Genomic DNA, 20,559 nt, shown 5'->3' with positions numbered 1-20,559 from the left:
GAGGACGGAAGAAAACAGCAACATCAGCAGAAATTGATCGAAACCAGCGTCGCAGTGGCCGAAGAATGGTTCGTGAGCTGAACATATCGTAATATTCCATTAGGCAAATATTGAAAAATGAGCTCGGAATAAAGCCATTGAAATTCCAAAAAGTTCAATAACTTACACCGCAACAGATAGAAAATAGACTCAAAACAGCTAAGTAGTTGCTTCGTTTGTCCGAAAGTGGTGAACAGCCGAATTTGGGTTTCTCCGATGAGACAACATTCGTTGTCCAGCAGTTTGTAAACAAACAAAATGATCGTGTTTACACGCCAAAGAGGTCAGCTGAAAATGTACACCTTCGGTTGGCCACCAGAACTCAAGCGCCGGCCACCATGGTGATGGTGTGGACCGCCATAGCAGCCGATGGTCTCTCTCCGCTCGTATTAATCGACCGTGGCATCAGAATAAATGCCGAATATTATCACCAAAATATTCTGGAGGCTGTATTAAAGCCTTGAGCACGCAGACCTTGGATATTCCAACAGGACTCAGCATCATCGCACTCAGCACGCGCCACACAAGACTGGTTACAAAATGAGGTTCCTCGCTTCATTTCCAGAGCACAATGGCCACCAAAATCTCCAGATACCAATCCGTTGGGCTATTGTGTCTAGAGTATTTTGGAAAGCAAGTTTGGCACTAAAAAATACCAAAGTGTCGATCACCTCAAGCAAGCGCTTCGCTGGGAATGGGCCAAAATAGCGCAGATCAACATTCGGGCCGCGTGTGACGGATTTTATTGGCCGTTTGAAGGCCATAATTCGTGCCAAAGGTAATCGATTCGAACAAATCTAAACTTATACTAAAATTTGATGCTATTTCCGACATTTTTTGCTGCCATTCAATAAAATTTAAAAAAATTTAAAAATTATAGCGTTTGACTTGTTGCAGTTTTTTTTATCTCAACCTGTATGTAATTACATATAAATCTGTATTACGTCTATTACTACCCGCTTCAATTCAAGAACACATATATGTGTGGACATCACAATATATCACGTAGATATTTCTATTATGGCATAATAGAATATGCCTACAATGGAATCCTACATAATTATTGTTTAGTCTATCTTTTGTCAAATACACTACCAAATAATTATCTGACATTTCCATAACAATTCTTAACGCACATAAAAATAGTCTTCGTTTTTTTTCCTAAAGTTCTTCAAGTTATGTTCATGGATGTCTTTTAATAATAACGAAGTGCGAATTGTGTCTGCACACATGTCTTGCATAACAATGTTGCGATTAATATCCAAACTGACTTTGGTCGTGGCTCCATGACTCCGTGTAGCACTTCTTGCTTCCTTCCATCAACACCATAAGCGACGTCACATTTAACAGCGTATTCATTGGAGTTGAAGCAAGCCCCACAGTGTTGCCGGCCATTCATGCAAAACGCTGTTTCATTCATAAATTCTAATTCAAAGTCGTGTGTTTTTTCCCTCTCTCTCTCTCTATATTTATTGTTTGCCTGATGTTCCATTCATGTCTAACAAACAATAGAACAACGTCAGTTTTTGTAACACCACAACTGTATTATCGTTAAGATCACAAAGAAGGAAATAGCCCGACTCGCTGGCTGGTTGTTTGGCCGGTGGTGGTTACCTTGCTGCTGCAAAGTAAAGAAATAAATAAGAAAACGAGAAAAGAAATGAAGAAACTAAACAAAGAACAACGTGCATTTGAAAATGAAGTACTTCCGTTGTAATGGCGCGGCATGAGTGTGTAAATTATGTATTTCCATGTCAACAGAACGTAGAATTGTACAATTGGTACCTACTTCCCCACTGCAATCAATCACCGCGTGCAAAGGCATAAGTGTAGCGGTACATTATTAACATGGGTCAGTTTTATTAAAAAATTAAGATGGGTAAGGCTTTTTTTTTAAATAACTTTTCAGTAATTTATGAAGGGCTTAGTAGTGGTTTGAAACAGGGTTGCTGAGTCGTAGTCTATGAGTCAAAGTCGAGCAATTCTGTTGGACTCGAAGTCGTGAGAAAAAAACACTCGACTTCTATTAAATTTTATAGATAATTATGAAATTTGTTTGTTATACGACTAACCCGATTTTAATCAAATTTTTTAGATTAATTTATATAAAACGGTAAAGACTAAAAAATGCATTTTAGAAAAACAGTGCTGTCAAAAATGTGCAGAGGCTGATATTACACATGTGGTGCACAATAAACTCCATAATGGATAAAATTTAGGCATTCAATAATCTAAATTTTATCCGATTATTACCAATTTCATCCGTAGGCTATGCCGAGTGCAAATATAGTGGGATAAGATTTACATATTAAGAAAAACTTTATTCGACTTGTCAAAAATAGGTAGACTCTTAGAATTAAAGAGTCCAGTACATTGGCAAGTAAACCCTAGTAAAAATATATTATACCAAACAGAACAAGTAAAATAGTATCAGTCGGCTTTGCCGAGAGATGTCTACCTCAGATTTGAGTTATGTATATTCCAACTGTTTACCCTATATGGAGGAGGTTCCGAGACATTTAGCCAGTATTGACCAATTCGTATCTGACCATAGACGGATATAAATATTACAAGGTGCCAGATTTGGACTATATCGACTACTTCCTATACTTTATATGAGATATGTGCACATTTTTGAAAAATTTGGAAATATGCGTGAGATAACAGATATAGCGGACAGAGGTATTTCACGTTCATATTTCATCTAATATAGGTAAAAATATTGGCATATGCAAAATTAAAAGAAAATCGAACATTTATATCCAATTTTATGCGAAATCCTAAATTTCGATATATATAACATACAGGGTTGCCCATATTCGACGGACCCATGTTTTTTTTTTTTTTAAATGAAAGAAAAAAATAAAAATTTGGCGGTTGGCAATGTTAATCATTTAATTTGTTCCAAGTAGATTTGTTTACATCAATTTTTGAATATGATATCTCTCAAATGAACGCCTCTGGCGTTGATGACGTATTGTGCCCTTTTTGCTACATTTTCCATCGTTTTTGCCAACATTTCAGCCGGAATAGCGACTATTTCTTCATGAATGTTGTCCTTGAGCTCTTCTACGGTCCTTGGCTTGTTAACGTAAACCTTTGACATCAAATATCCCCACAAGAAGAAGTTAGGCGGCGTCAAATCGGGCAAACGCGGTGGCCAGTCCAAATCACCACTTTTCAACATCAAACGGCCCGGAAATAAATTCTTCAGGAAATCGATTGTTATGCGACCTGTGTGCGGTGGAGCGCCGTCTTGTTGAAACCAGAACTGCCTCATACGCTTTCGACGAATAATTGGCATCACAAAATTGGTCATCATGTCGCGATAACGCTCCTAATTAATGGTAACAGCATGGCCATTTTCATTTTGGAAGAAATTACGGCCCAATGACCGTTTTCGCACTAACGCCGCACCAAACTGTGACTTTTTCGTCATGAAGAGGCACTTCTTGAATCTCCTGAGGATTTTCAGCGGAGTAAAAACGGCAATTTTGCTTATTTACGGTCCCATTCAATGTGAAATGGGCTTCATCGGACATGATAATTTTGTTCCAAAACTGCTCGTCATCTTCGGCCATTTCGATGACTCTTTGGGCCCATTCCAATCAACGAGGCTTGTCCGCAGGCAACATTCTTTGCGTCAATTGAATTTTGTACGGGAACAAATGCAAATCAATGCGAATAATCCGTTGTAAAGTGGACCGAGCCATGCCCAACTGCTGAGAACGGCGTTTTTGGGATGTTCTTGGGGACCTCTCAACACTGGCTCGTACGGCAGCGATATTCTCGGCCGATCGCCTTAGTCGACTTTTATATGGCCTCTTCGGATTAGAAAGAGCCTTACCAGTCGAAAATTTTTCGTATAAACGCTTAATGGTGTTCTTAGAAGGCGCACTTATCACATTTTTTTTTTTTCACAATTGACTCCATCTGTTGATGTAAATTTCAACTATTTCAGAGCGCTTGCGTGGCGTGCATTGGTTCATGGTAAAAATCTGCTTGGACTGACGCTTCAAACGCGGTATGTCATAAACGATGTGACATCTCTGTCAAAAGTTATGGCATTGCCAGATGGGTCCGTCGAATATGGGCAACCCTGTATTAACATCATATTTCTGGTTAAGAGAAATATATAAATATAGCAAGTTGTTTCGCAAGTTATGACAGATATAAGTATTGGAAATTTTGACCCTTTGTTTGTGAGGTACCAGAAGGTGTTGGCAGATATATGTCATCTTCACAACCGATCTTGCGTCAGAAAAAATATTTGAATGTATAAAATTTGAAGAGAGCGTTTTGTTTTTCAAAATCTTGTACCCTATGTGGGGAGGTACCAGAAGAAATGGTCCGACCTCTACCATATTTTTAAAAAATCTTGTGTTCATGGAAATATTGAGATGTACCAAGTCAGAATGGAATCGGATTTTAATTTCGTGTTTTATGAGCTTCATGCATATTTTCAAATAAAATACGATTGCCTTAATGTACTTCGGCTGTGAGTTGCCGAACTGTATCGTTTGCGAACGAATCGCCGGTAAACGTTTGCTGTGCGAAATGTTGACTGGTACATCAAGAGTTGTTATTTTTATACCCTCCACCAAAGTATGGAGGGTATATTAACTCGCACGACAACTCTCGTAGGGAGTATCCTATTTGGTCCAGTCATTGGTACATCGGAACATTATTATCACACTTAGATCGAGATAATATATATCCGTCGGTCCATTCCTTCTGGTACCTCCCATACAAAAGTTTAAAGTTTTCAAAAAAATATTTTACTCCACAGAAAGGCCCACTATATAAGAAAACTCACGCACATTTCAATATTTTCAAAAATTTTCACCTATATCATATAAAGTGAATGATGTAGTCCAAACGTGACACGTCTTAAATTTTATATTATAATTATTTAGGTCCGATACGAAATGGACAATATTGACCCACTCCTTTGGAACCTTCTCCCTTAAGGGTTAACAGTTAAAAAAAATGTAACACAAGTCAATATATATTTAAATAATCGAACATTAGCTGAGGGTATACATTTGTCGGCCGGTTGTTACTTTTTGACTTGTTTTTTTCTTTGTTTTAGTACGAATTTCGTAAAATTTCTACTTATCACCCACCGACCCAACAACAATTACCTAAATGCTTTAATTTAAAAATTTTGTATCTATCAAAATTTGAAAAAAAAATCAAATTAGCTTTATATGCGAAGCGTAGGATATATATTCATGAGTATATGTTACTATCAATATGTACATATAACGATATCGATTATGTGGAAACAATAATGAAGAGAACGTATATATAAGGGTATCTGCTAGCTTGCGAGTTACTAAATCGGATCTTGTCCCGCACATCAATTTGACGTTGTCTACCTTTATTTCAGCCAAATTCCCACACCGAGATGTGTGATTAACCACTCTATTATTATTTTCGCACATAAATTATGGTCATCGAATAATGTTTGTTTAACGCGCCGATTGTTTTTTTAATAGAATCGTTTGACTTTTGACTTCAATTCCATATTCGCTTGGTTCTAAATTTTTGTGGTATGGCGAACATTTTGGCAGTGTTGAGTTGTTGAATTACCTTCAAGTGTTGTTTATTTATATCCGCTTGCATTTGCTATTCTATTCTTTAAAGAAGCTATTCTTCCTTAGGTGATTTATGGACAAAATGTCCAAACATGCATCCACTCCCACACACGTATCGAATTCCATTATCTGTATTGGCATGAATTGTGTGGTGATTAGTCCCGCGATATTTTAAGATGTCAGCAATTATACAGTGTATTGACAACATTGTGACTATTGTAAGTAATTCCCTGACCCCAATGGATCTCCCCTCACAAATCATTCTCCATTTTCCCAATTCCGCACAATTGTGTTTGTATGTGTACCGGCAAATTGTACCCTCATGTGCCAAGCCTTAATTTCTTTTAGTAAGACAATGTGTCATTGCATAATTGGGTAATTGTGTAGTCTTGTTTGGCACTAAGTGTTGACACGGACGGACGGGCTGGGGAAATACCATTGAATGTGGGTAACTTGTCGACGACAAACAGACAAACTAACTGTCCAATTGTTGTACTGATCGGACTGGCATACCAGAGAGTGTATAATGCCGCCAACATACAACAATACCGTTTGCATTTACGTTGACTTTGTTTTCATTAAGCCGATTACATTAATTAAATAATCACACATTGTTTTGTTCGCTGTTGTTGTTATTTGGTGTGTGTGTGTTTTTTTTACATATAATAGCGTTAAGAATTCCGTCGTGTAGGAACAAGTACGATGATGATGTGTTGGAAAATAAACAATGAAGGTATTACTTGGAATCGAATATTCATCAAACTTTCTTTCATTTACATATCATTTGAAATTAAATTTTGACCTCCGGTCCATGGACGAACAATCTAGTGATAACTCCTCAGCAAAAACTTCGATGCTGTATGAGCCGAATAGTCCATTAACAAGTTAAAAAGTATCAGACAATTTTGCCGACAGATGTATTCCCTCAGCCAATGTTCGATTATTTAAATATATTTTGACTTCTGTTATGATTGTTCAATTTATTGACTCTCTACGGAGTAAGTTCCGCAGGAATGGACTAATATTGTCAATTTCGTGTCGGACCCAAATAAATATGATACAAATATTACGATGTGCCAGGTTTGTACTATATTGGTTACTTCCTTGGCTTTATATGAGATATGTGTTACTTTTTAGCCAATTTTAAAATATGGCCTTCAAACGGCCAATGAAATTGTCACACGCTGCCCGAATGTTGCTCTGAGATATTTTAGCCCATTCTCGGTGAAGCGCTTGCTTGAGGTGATCGACACTTTGGTATTTTTTAGTGAAAACTTTGCTTTCCAAAATACTCCAGACACAATAGTTCAACGGATTGGTATCCGGAGATTTTGGTGACCACTGTGCGCTGGAAAGGATCCATTCTGTGGTGGCGCATGTTGAGTGCGATGGTGCTGAGTCCTGTTCAAAGTCTACGGCCATATATTTGCTTGCCCAAGGCTTTTATACACCCTCCAGAATATTTTCGCGATAATATTCGGCATTTATTTTGATGCCATGGTCGATTAATACGAGCGGAGAGCGGCCATCGGCTGTTATGGCGGCCCACACCACCACCATGGGCGGCGAGTTCTGGTGGCCAACCGAAGTTGCAAATTTTCAGCTGACCTCTTTGACAAGAAAACACGATTATTTGGTTTGTTTACATACTGCTGGACAACAAATGTTTTCTCATTAGAGAAAACCAAATTCGGCAGTTCACCACTTTCGGCCAAGCGAAGCAACTCTTTAGCTTTTTTGAGTCTATTTTCTTTCTGTTACGGTGTAAGTTCTTGCATTTTTTTATACCCTCCACCATACAATGGTGGTATATTAATTTTGTCATTCCGTTTGTAACTCCTCGAAATACTCATGTCAGACCCAACAAAGTATATATATTCTTGATCAGCGTAAAATTCTAAGACGATTTAGCCATGTCCGTCTGTCTGTCTGTGTGTCTGTCTGTCTGTCTGTCTGTCTGTCCGTCTGTCTGTCTGTTGTAATCACGCTATCTTTCAAACAAATTGAGATAGAAGGCTAAAATTTTGCACACATGTATATTTTGCCAATAGGCAGGTTAAGTTCGTAAATGAGCCATGTAGGTCCACGTCTTCATATAGCCCCCATATAACGGTACCCCCCGATATTCGGTATTTTGATGATTTTAGCGACATTATTTAACGGAATCGGTCCAAATTTGGTATTTGAAGTTCGTAATAGATACTGCAGCACAAAACAGAAAATGGGCCATATAGGTCCACGTCTTCGTATAGCCCCCATATAACGGTACCCCCCATATTCGGTATTTTGATGATTTTAGCTACGTTATTAACAGATTTTTCTTCAAGTTTCGCATTTAAACATTGTAATAACTTATGACAAAAGTTGCCTATGCAGGCCCAGGTCGTCGTATAAGCATTCGGTATTTTTACTACTCTTGTAAACAATATAATGAGCTGTCACTAGAATAATTTGAGTGACTTAGAAATGAAAGCAGGCTGAAGTAGGTTGCAGGTTTTTCATCTCACCATGTACTTTTTTTTGAAAATTTCGACCTCATTTGGGTGAGGTACCCGAAGGAACTCGATCTAAGTTTAATAATAATATTACGATATACCAAATTTGGACCAAATCAAATACTCCCTTTGAGAGTTATCGTGCGCACCAGCCAGATTTGGTCTGAACTTGGTACATCGCATTAGTTTATCATACTTTTTGTACAAGTTTCTCTACAAAAAAAACGGAACTTTTGCAAAACCAAAATAAACATCTCAAGCTGAGCGAAGTGAGTATTAGAAACTCTCGTAAAATTTAAAATTAATGTCTATCAATAATAAAAATAGTAGCAGGAAAATAGCACCTTTTTCGGTTTATTGAGTTTTTTTTTAATTTTCACTAAATTTAAACACACGCATCGATTTAACTTTCTCTCTCTTAAAAATATAATTATTTAATTGAGGCCTTTGGGAGCAAAACTACATAAATCAATATTAATATTTATTTAATGTGACTGATTTACATTCATTTAAACGGGGTAATTTCAAAACTTGTTTCGAAAATATTTTCCATCGTTTACTTAAAGTTCATTATCATGGCTAAGTTGGCGAGCAGTCTTCTTTAAGCTTAAATCTTGCCAGCTGGAAAAAATCTAGTTATTATCTTCATACTTTGAATTGCATTCAGAAGACAAAATGCAGCCACTAATCTGGTACAGCAGCATACTCGAAACATATGATATGTGAAACATACACACATGTACATTATTATATTAACTTTTTGTGCAAACTGAAAACTGGTCTTTGTGCCATGACCCACTAAACTCCATATCAGCCAGCAATAAACTCCAAAAAAACGTAACATTTTTTGACAGTTAAATTGTTGCACTCAGTTGAAAACTTTCTTGTTGTGCCACTGAACCAACCAACGGTCATTGAAATTTTTTAAAGTCAAACTTGTTGACAGTGCGAATCTTTAATTTGTATGCAAAGGATGTATTCATGCGGACGATATTTTGGAAAATCCGTTATCATATTTTAGCAAAGAATGCATATTTAAACAAACATATGCATTTTGTGTAATGGTATGGCGTGATAAATTTTTAAGCAAATAATGACAAGACCAATAGGTTTTAGTATAGCACGCCAAGAGGTCTTCCCATACTATAAGTCGAATACACCTTCTCATAGTAGATTAAAAGAGTTCTCTTAGAATACCAGAACATCTTTTCAAAAAATACCAAAACCTCTTCTCATACAAGTTCTCTCATAAAATACCTATACATACAAGGTTGCCCATATTCGACGGACCCATCTGGCAACGCCATAACTTTTGACAGAGATGTCAAAATGACATACCGCGTTTGAAGCGTCAGTCCAAGCAGATTTTTACCATGAACCAATAAACGCCACGCGAGCGCTCTGAAATAGTTGAAATTTACATTCAACAGAAGAAGTCAATTGTGAAAACTCAACGTGCTTTTAAAACATTAAAAAATGTGAGAAGTGTGTCTTCTAAGAACACCATTTTCGACTGGTATGGCTCTTTCTAATCTGTTCCCGAACAAAATTCAATTGACGAAAGGAATGTTGCCTGCGGACAAGCCTCGTCGATTGGAATGGGCCCAAAGAGTCATGGGTCCGTCGAATATGGGCAACCCTGTATAAGACATTTTGATATTTTCATTATGTATCCTCATAGAAAGCCAATGGGTCTTCTTGAACAATTTATCTCTTCAAAGAAGACAAAACGTTTCCACCTAGAAGACCAAAAGGTCTCCTCATAGAAGAACAGAAGGTCTTCTCACAGAAGACCAAAAAGTCTTCTTATAGAAGACCAAAAGTTCTTCTCATGGAAAACCAGAAGGTCTTCTCATAGAAGACCAAAAAGTCTTTTCATAGGAGACCAAAAGTTTTTTGTACAGAAGACGAAAAGGTCTTCTCATAGTAGACCAAAAGGACTTCTCATAGAAGATCAAAAGGTCTTCTCATAGAAGACCAAAAGGTCTTCTCATAAAAGTCCAAAATGTGTTCTCATTGAAGGCAAAAAGGCTTCTCATAGAAGAACAAAATGTCTTCTCATAGAAGACCAAAAGGTCTTCTCATGGAAGACCAAAAGGTTCCATCATAAAGAAACTAGAAGGTCTTCTCATAGAAAAGCAAAAGGCATTCTCATAGAAGACCAAAAGGTCCTTTATAGAAGACCAAAAGATCTCCTCATAGAAGACCAAAAGTTCTTCTCATAGAAAACCAAAAGATCTTTTCATAGAAGACCAAAAGTTTTTCTGATAGAAAGCCAAAAGGTCTTCTCATAAAAGTCCAAAATGTGTTCTCATAGAAGACCAAAAGTTCTTCTCATAGAAAATTACAAGTTCTTCTCCTAGAAAAACAAAAAGATCTTCACATAAAAGACTCTCGCACACATGTTCTTAGCAAAGACAAAAGAATCATGGTCTTCACATAGAAGACCAATAGGGCTTCTCCATTTTACGAATGAGCCTACTCGCATACATGTTCTTAGCAGCGACAAGAAATCTTATCCAAAGACCGATAAGTCTCCATTAGAAATTCTGTAGAATTTAATATTTTTCTTACAGTCATACTTTTCCGCAGGTATTTTCTGTGTGTACTTACCACCTTAAAGCTACTTATAAAATTGTTCCATGACCCATGCGGCCAAGGCAATGAACACTTCGATAAATAAAATTTAGAGAACCAACAACACGAGAAAAGCTTAACTGTTCTCAAAATCTCCAACTCATTTTAGCAAATTGATTATTTTTTTCACCTTAGTAAACTTTTAACCTGTTAATATATTGCTGATTGGACAATTGATTGACTTTCAATGTGATCAGTACTTTGCAGATTTTGTTTTTACCAAGTAGTTTTTTTTGAAAGATATTTTGACTGGAGTACAAATATTGCCCTTGATTAGCAAAAGCTTTTTTTCAATATTTAACTTAAAAACGGGTGTAATAAAATCATGTTTGGAAATTCAACTGATATTTGATGAATAAGAGAATATTTAACATAATTTCTTAAAAATGAAAAATGTTCATACCACTATTCCAGCATTCCTCTTTTTTTGTAAATGTAATGTAGAGAGGGCAGAAGATTGGTGGTTCACAATAAATTTTCAATAAAATAAATGTTTGATTTTACCGTTTTTAGTTTAGTTTCTTCGGGAGTGGAAAACCTACCCACAGAAAATATTCAGCATACGTGTGAGATGAAAAAAGTGCAACCAACTTCAAACTGCTGTCATTTCTAAGCCACTCGTCCGACAGCAGTTAAAATTATTCCAGTGATAGCTCATTATATTGTTTACAAGCGTTCAAAAGCATATTGGTGAGATTTTTCCAGGAAAAAGTTTTCCGTGATAAATTTCAAGCGTGATAGTGTTATATCTTTTTATTTGGCTGGAAAAATCTCAAGTGGCTATCGTTAGAGCACTCCAGCATTTAAATGTGAATAAGTCTTTTGTGTCTCGTACCATCGCTCGTTACCGTGATACTGGTAGCTTAGGATGTGGATGGAAGAAAATAGCAACATCAGCAGAAATGTTTCTAAATGTGAAGAAGCGACTTGATCGAAACCCGCGTCACAGTTTCGAAAAATGGTTCGTGAGCTCAACATATCGCAATATTCCATTCGGCAAATATTAAAAAATGAGCTCGGGATAAAACCATTGAAATTTCAAAAAGTGCAAGAACTTACACCGCAACAGAAAGAAAAGAGACTCGAAAGAGCTAAAGTGTTGCTTCGCTTGGCCGAAAGTGGTGAACTGGCAAATTTGGTTTTCTCCGATGAGAAAAGATTCGTTGTCCAGCAGTTTGTAAACAAACAAAATGATCGTGTTTACTTGCCAAAGAGGTCAGCTGAAAATGTGCACCTTTGGTCGGCCATCAGAACTCAAGCGCCGGCCATGGTGATGGTGTGGGCCACCATAACAGCCGATGGTCGCTCTCCGCTCATATTAATTGACCTTGGCATCTGAACAAATGCCGAATATTATCACGAAAATATTCTGGAGGGTGTATTAAAGCCGCAAAACTGCACTCAGCACGCGCCACCCAAGAATCGTTACAAAATGAGGTTTCTCACTTCATTTCCAGTGCACAATGGCCACCAAAATCTCCGGATACCAAACCGTTGGACCATTGTGTCTAGAGTATTTTGGAAAGCAAGGTTGGCACTAAAAAATACCAAAGTCTCGATCACTTCAAGCAAGGGCTTCCCCGGGAATGGGCCAAAATACCGCAAAGCAACATTCAGGCAACGTATGACGTTTCATTGGCCGTTTGAAGGCCATAATTCGTACCAAAGGTGACCAATTCGAACAAATCTAAACTTATTCTAAAATCTGATGCTATTTCCGAATTGTTTGCTTTGATTCAATATAATTTAAAAAATAATGTAAAAAATTATTGCTCTTGATATTGTTGCAGTTTTTTTATCTCATCCTGTATGTATATTATTCCGAACTCGCAAATCTACATTTCCAATCGATTTGGTATAGAGTGTGCAAAATTGATGTGGAAGTGATTATACTGGTTCAGAAGGTTAAAACTCTAAAAGGGGTTTCAATATTGAGAGGGCGGTACCATTTTATGGGGACTTAAACAAAACGTAAGCCGATGCGACCCATTTACGATGGAAGCAGTATTAGAAAAAACAAGTAAAAAAGCTGTAAGTTCGGCCGGGCCGAACTTTTAAAACCCTCCACCATTTGGTACAAATTTGACAATTTCCAAAAAAAAAAATAAAATAAAATCCGTTAAAAATTCTGTTAAAATCTTAAAAATACCGAATGCCTATACGACGACGTGGACCTGTATAGGCAACTTTTGTCATAAGTTATTACAATATTTAAATGCGAAACTTGAAGAAAAATCTGTTTATAAAGTAGCTAAAATCATCAAAACACCGAATATAGGGGGTACCGTTATATGGGGGCTATACGAAGACGTGGACCTGCACAGACAATTTTCTGGCATGGGCTGGAGTATCCATTACGAACTTCACATGCGAAATTTGAAACAATCCCGGTAAATAATGTCGCTAAAATCATCAAAATACCGAATATCGGGGGGTACGGTATATGGGGGCTATACGAAGACGTGGACCTACATGGCCCGTTTTCTGTTTTATGCTGCAGCATCTATTACGAACTTCAAATGCCAACTTTGAAAAGATTCCGGTAAATAATGTCGCTAAAATCATCAAAATACCGAATATCGGGGAGTATGGTATATGGGGGCTATACGAAGACGTGAACCTAAATGGCCCGTTTTCCGTTTTATGCTGCAGCATCTATTACGAACTTCAAATACCGAATTGTCGTTAAAATCATCAAAATACCGAATATCGGGGGGGTACCGTTATATAGGGGCTATACGAAGACGTCGACCTACACAGATTATTTTCTGTCTTAGGCTGTAGTATCCATTACGAACTTCAAATGCCAAATTTGAAACAATTGCGGTGAATAATGTCGCTAAAATCATCAAAATACCGAATATCGGGAGGTACCCTTATATGGGGGCTATATGATAACTTGGACCTACATGGCGAACTTAACCCATTTACGAACTTAACCTGCCTACTGGCAATTTGTTCGAAAGATAGCGTGATTACAACAGACAGACACACAGACAGACAGACGGACATGGCTAAATCGTTTTAGAATTTTACGCTGATCAAGAATATATATACTTTGTTGGTTCTGACATGAGTATTTCGAGGAGTTACAAACGGAATGACAAAATTAATATACCCTCCATAGTATGGTGGAGGGTATAAAAAGGGTCACATTAAAAATGGGTCTGGCACTTAAAAACAATTTTATATTTTCCCGCTTAGCTATTATCCTTATTAATAGCCTTATTCTAAAAATATTGATCACGACATTAATTCCATAGCCGAATCGTTAAACTTTAATGTCAACCAAAATCAGTTTTCAAATTGCTCGTTCACTTGTATTTTTTAACCCCCACTAAAGTCATTCAACTGCAAATTGAAAAAAAGTAAAACGTGACAAAGCATGTACTTAGCATGTAATCCTCCCTATCGAACGGTATCGCCACAAAACTTGCAAACTACCAAAAGAAAACTTGACAATAATCGCATTAAACTCACTTTGAACAAGGAAGCTTTTCGAGCTTAAACACAGACATCATCACCATCCTCGCCCTCGCCGTCCATTCGCATAAATGCTATGTGTTAAATACGGCACTAATTGACAAATGTCGATTCAGATACAATGGCTCGTCAATCAACTATCATCATCCATCCATCCAGCCAGCCATCGATTTGGTAACCACGGACTCGGTGTCACACCAACTGCGCCGACATCAATGTTACTTTTTACAAATGTTACAAATAGTGACTGGCAGCAGCCAATAAAGTTCAGTGCACTCGGACGACATTGACAATTCAATCATCGCCTCCGTTGTAGACGAGTTGTGATGACCCTACTTACACGTCGTGTCGTCTTCGAATTTACTCCTCATGTATCTTCCAAGCAGCCAGTCAGCCGTCCAGCCATCCATCGAGTCACTCAATGTCAGCCATTTGAGCATAAAGCCAGTTCCCAGTGTGGATTATGATTTGCACATTTTAACATGCCATCCAAACATGGCATTATTATTGGGAAACACGTTAATAAGTAATTGACTTGTGCTCGCTCGAGCTGGGATGCTGATGCCGATGCTGCTGTGGCGGTTAGACTTGGAATTGGTAGTAAGGCAACATTACAACATGCACCATTTTCCACAGACACATTACAACGGGGGATTTTTTTCTCTTACCAAAAACAACAAAAAGAAAATATAGGCTGGACAACAGGCCGGTTGCTGTAGTGGTAACAACATTGTCATCATCTTAATCCAGAAAAGAGCTTGTTAATGATATAAACGCACATGTAAGCGACTGGCATGGTAGTCAGATGCACTCGAAATGAAAAGTTACAAATCCAGTGAAACAAATAGTCCGAGTTCCGTCCGACTCGAGTGAAACTTCGGTTTCGGATGCGTATTCGGACCGACTTCTGACCGAAAGTTATATGAAAGGGGTACGCATGTTGTCGGACCGAAGAATCGGTTAATAGTTTAAGGATTAAACCAACTTTCGAAAAGAAGTCGGACCAAATACGCAAGAATATTCAATGTAAATTCGGAAGGGAAATTAAAATTATCGGACCGAACTCGGAAGTAATATCGTACGGATTTCAGACATTTTGCCGAATTTCTAAAAGTTTTCGGTCCGAATTCGAAAGAAATATCTTACTGAGACATCTCAGAATGTATTGACAAAAGCAAATATCAACATGTAAAAAAGCACAATATGTAAATGCGAAACTTGAAGAAAAATCTGTTTATAATGTAGCTAAAATCATCAAAATACCGAATATAGGGGGTACCTTTATATGGGGGCTATACGAAGACGTGGACCTGCACAGACAATTTTCTGGCATGGGCTGAAGTATCCATTACGAACTTTACATGCGAAATTTGAAACAATCCCGGTAAATAATGTCGCTAATATCATCAAAATACCGAATATCGGGGGGTACGGTATATGGGGCCTATACCCAGACATGGCCCATTTCTGTTTTATGGCCCATTTTCTGTTTTATGCTTCAGTATCTATTACAAACTTTAAATACCAAATTTGGAATGATTCCGTTAAATAATGTTAAAATCATCAAAATACCAAATATCGGGGGGCTACCGTTATATGGGGGCTATATGAAGACGTAAATTCAAATACCAAATTTGAAACGATTCCGTTAAATAATGTCGCTAATATCATCAAAATACCGAATGTCGGGGGTACCGTTATATGGGGGCTATATGAAGACGTGGACCTGCACAAAACAAAACAAACACTAAATGGCGAACGTCGGAAAAAGCACGACAAAAATTACGCTTTCATTTCGTACACAATGTATAAGATAAAAAAAAAAAACATCTCAAAGAGAGGAAAAGAAAAACTATACAAAAAATTCCTAAGGCAAAGTGGCAGAATTCGGACCTACGTCGTACAGGGGTGAGATCCTCAAAAAACGTCGGAAAAAGCACGACAAAAATTACGCTTTCATTTCATACACAATGTATAAGATCATAAAAACCTCTCAAAGACAAAAATTACGCTTTCATTTCGTACACAATGTATAAGATAAAAAAAAAAAAAAGCATCTCAAAGGGAGGAAAAGAAAAACTATACAAAAAATTCCTAAGACAAAGTGGCAGAATTCGGACCTACGTCGTACAGGGGTGAGATCCTCAAAAACTTAGATAAATTCAACAAAATTTTGCTCAGACATTTATATTACCCCTAGTGTGTTTGATCTTAAAAATAGGACATATCGGTCCAAGTTTCGGTACGATACCCCATATAGCGTTACTTCCTGATTTTCGGTATTTTGAATGTTTTGACCACTTTTTTATACAAAATCGTGTGTAACTTGACATTCAGAGTTTCGAGTGGGTAAAATCTCTTCTCTGCTAAGAATATTCAAAATTCCTCCAGTATTTGGTATAGGCTCCATAGGCTCTATATTTTGAAGATTTCGACAACAATTTTAAACCCAATCATAAATAACTTGACAGTTTGAGTTCAGATCTGACAGAATCTGTAGCAACTAAATTTTGTGAAGATAGGTCCACTATTATAAATAGACCCTACTACTACTTCCGAATTATAGGTATTTCGAGGATTTTAGACAGAGTTTTTTTCTCAGTGTATAAAAAATACAAAAATGGCCAAAAATATATCCACCCTTAGATTTTTGTGTGGAACCCAATGGGATTAAATCTGAAAAAAACAGAGAAAAATTCGCAGGAAGCATTTCGAAACTCCCATTCATTTGTATTTATCGGAATTTATGATTTCGTATAAAATTGGATATAAATGTTCGATCTCCCTTAAAATTTTGCACATACCAATACTTTTATCTGTATTAGAGGATACCCCACGCATATTTCCACATTTTCCAAAAATTTACACATATCTCATATAAAGTAAAGGAAGTAAACGATATAGTTCAAATATGGCAGGTTGTAATATTTATATCAGACTTAAGTCAGATACAAATTAGACAATATTGGCCAACTGTTTCGAAACCTGCCACATAAAGGGTCGACAGTTAGAAAAATCATAACTCAAGGCAAAACCGACTGTTTTTATACTCCCCACCTTGAAAAGGAGGGTAAAATAACTTTGTCATTGACATCGTAGATCCCATTACGTATATTTATTCATGATCAGCATACAATTCTAAGTCGATTTACCGATGTCAGTCCGTCTGTCTGTTGAAATCATGATACAGCCCACATTATTTGGCGTAGAGCTTCAAAATTTGGCAGAACAATTTGTATTGTGTCTACGATGGTTGGTATTGAAAATGAGATATATCGGTCCACGTTGTGGTATAGCCGCCATATAACGGTACCTCTCGATATTCGGTATTTTGATGATTTTTGCCACATTTTTTTTCACGAATTTGTCTAAGAATTGGTATTTGTAGGTCATAATGGATTCTACATACGGTAGGGAAACATTGTATATATAGGTCCACGTTTTAGTATAGCCCCCATATAACGGTTCCTCCCGATATTCAGTTTCTGGATGATTCTCGGCACATTTTTCCACGAATTTGTCTAAAAATTGGTAATTGTAGTTCCATTCAATTGTTTCAAATTTAGTATTTAAGAAGATTTGGTAGATGACAATTGTCAATAGAGGTTCCCGTTTTGGTATGACCCACATATAACGGCTTCACTCACTTTATGCTTTCTTTTTTTTTTTAAATATTAACAGCATTAAAGTGGAGCACGCTTAAATTCAGATACTTTTACATAAAAATGTTTCCTTTACCCAAAGGTGGAGGATATCAAAAGTTCGTCCCGGCCGAACTCAATGTTTTTTTTAATTGCTTTCTTTATATCCTGGCGTTTAGGTAAGTTTCAAACTTTTCTTGTAAAAAATAATGTGAGAATAGAGCCCGATTTTATTTAAACTTTCAACATCTCAATATATCTTGCATTAAAGGATAAATGTCGATAATTTGATATATAGGCCTTCATCTTATTGTACCTCCCCCAAAAATGATCGAAAATTAATTGCATATGAAACAAACTGAGCCTTAGCTTTGCGAACTGTTGTATTTGACCACTTTTAAATCAGGTCCGAGGATGACAATATCGGTCCAGTATTCCTAGTGACTCAATTAATGAAAAATCAATACAGCAATTTCTTCCAAATATTTTATTTATGTAAAAGGTTATATAGCTTTGCTTCTTCTCGTACCTCCCAAATTCAAGAGGCTTAATAAGAATTTACAGAATTGGATTGATAATATAAATTTTTTCTGAGTGTTGCATGTAGGCATGCATGCATCAGGAATAACCACGCTCTAAGTCTTTAAGCGTTTCAACTGGTTCACGAATATGTTCAGAGGCTTTTGAGCAATTCTTTGTAAAAACGTGATAATGCCATCGAAAACCAACAGAAGTATGTACAAATGTATTTATAACCTGTTAATGGTAGGACTTAAATTGGCATGCGTAGATTTTTTTCTTCTTCAATACCAATAGGACAGTGAGGTCAATGGAGAAAATTTTACTTTATTTATTTTATTTCCATTCAATATTAAAGTGACCAATAGAGAGCAAAGATACTCGAAATTCTAAATAAAAGTAGAGGAAATAAACATGTTTGTTGTAATTCATTATTATTCTTGAGCAGAACTACTTCAACATATCAGGAAAATAATTAAAAACGCCTTGAAGTATGCTTTAAAATATCTAGACAATCATCTCTAGATGATATCCATTGCGTTTCAAAAGCTATGTCTCGCTAAATTATTTTTTTTGGAAATTATTGAAAAAAATGAAGTAAGGAAAGGACCAAAGGCGGGCGGGCCGACTCTACGATACCCTAAACCATTACTGAAGTGTTTTGCCACACGTAACAAATAAACGGGCTTTTAGCTCTATGAGCGAGAACTTTTATAGATATTTTCTAAAATGTTCCCTTGGTAGATAGATTCAAGGTCTCTCACAGCCATAAACGTGAACAATTTTTTTGGAATTTAAAGGACCAGAAACATGAGTCTTGGATTATATTTCTTAAGGACTTGCAAGGACTATACACTGAATTTATACTGATATGGTCTCAAGAACTTTTAATGTGACATTTTAAAAAATATATTCTCAAGGACAATAAACGTGGATTTATATGAATATATTTTAGGGATTTCCAGGGAGAATTTACGTGGATTTTTAAAGAACATTTTCAAGGACTTACAAGGATATAAACGTGAATTATAAAAAATGTTTTCTTAAGGAATCCAAGAACTCCCAAAGCACAATACGCGTGGAAAATGTTATCTTGGGGAATCCATCGACTTTCAAGGCCACTAAACGTGGATTTTTAAAAAATATTAGCTTGAGGAATCCAAGGACTTTCAAGGCCATTAAACATGAAACAAGAAGCATGGATTTTTAAAAAAATATTTTCTTAAGGAATTCGAGGATAATAAACGATGATTCTAAAAAAATATTTTCTGGATGAATCAAATGAAGTTTATGGACAAGAAACGTGGATTTTTAAAAAAATATTTTCTTGCGGAATGTAAGGACTTAAAGGACATTAAACGTGGATTTATAAAAATTATTTTCTTGCGGAATATAAGAACTTTAAGGACATTAAACGTGGATTCATAAAAAAATATTTTCTTGCCGAATATAAGAACTTTAAGGACATTAAACGTAGATTAATAAAAAATATTTTCTTGCCGAATATAAGGACTTTAAGGACATTAAACGTGGATTTATAAACAAATATTTTCTTGCGGAAAATAAGAACTTTAAGAACATCAAACGTGGATTTAAAAAATATTTTCTGGATGAATCAAATGACATTTAAGGACAAGAAACTTGGATTTTTAAAAAATATTTTATTGCGGTATGTAAGGACTTTAAGGACATTAAACGTGGATTTAAAAAATATTTTCTGGATGAATCAAATGACTTTTAAGGACAAGAAAGGTGGTTTAAAGAAATATTTTCTGGATGAATCAAATGACTTTTAAGGACAAGAAAGGTGGTTTAAAAAAATATTTTCTGGATGAATCAAATGACTTTTAAGGACAAGAAACGTGGATTTAAAACAAATATTTTCTGGATGAATCAAATGACTTTTAAGGACAAGAAACGTGGATTTAAAAAAAAAATATTTTCTGGATGAATCAAATGACTTTTAAGGACAAGAAACGTGGATTTTTAAAAAAAAATATTTTCTGGATGAATCAAATGACTTTTAAGGACAAGAAACGTGGATTTAAAAAAAAAAAATATTTTCTGGATGAATCAAATGACTTTTAAGGACAAGAAAAAAAAATATTTTCATGCGGAATATAAGGTCTTTAAGGACATTGAACG

Source organism: Musca domestica, unplaced genomic scaffold (genome assembly GCF_030504385.1).
Source record: "Musca domestica strain aabys unplaced genomic scaffold, Musca_domestica.polishedcontigs.V.1.1 89, whole genome shotgun sequence".
In the NCBI taxonomy this organism is placed as follows: Eukaryota; Metazoa; Arthropoda; class Insecta; order Diptera; family Muscidae; genus Musca; species Musca domestica.
Note: the sequence above shows the minus strand (reverse complement) of the source record.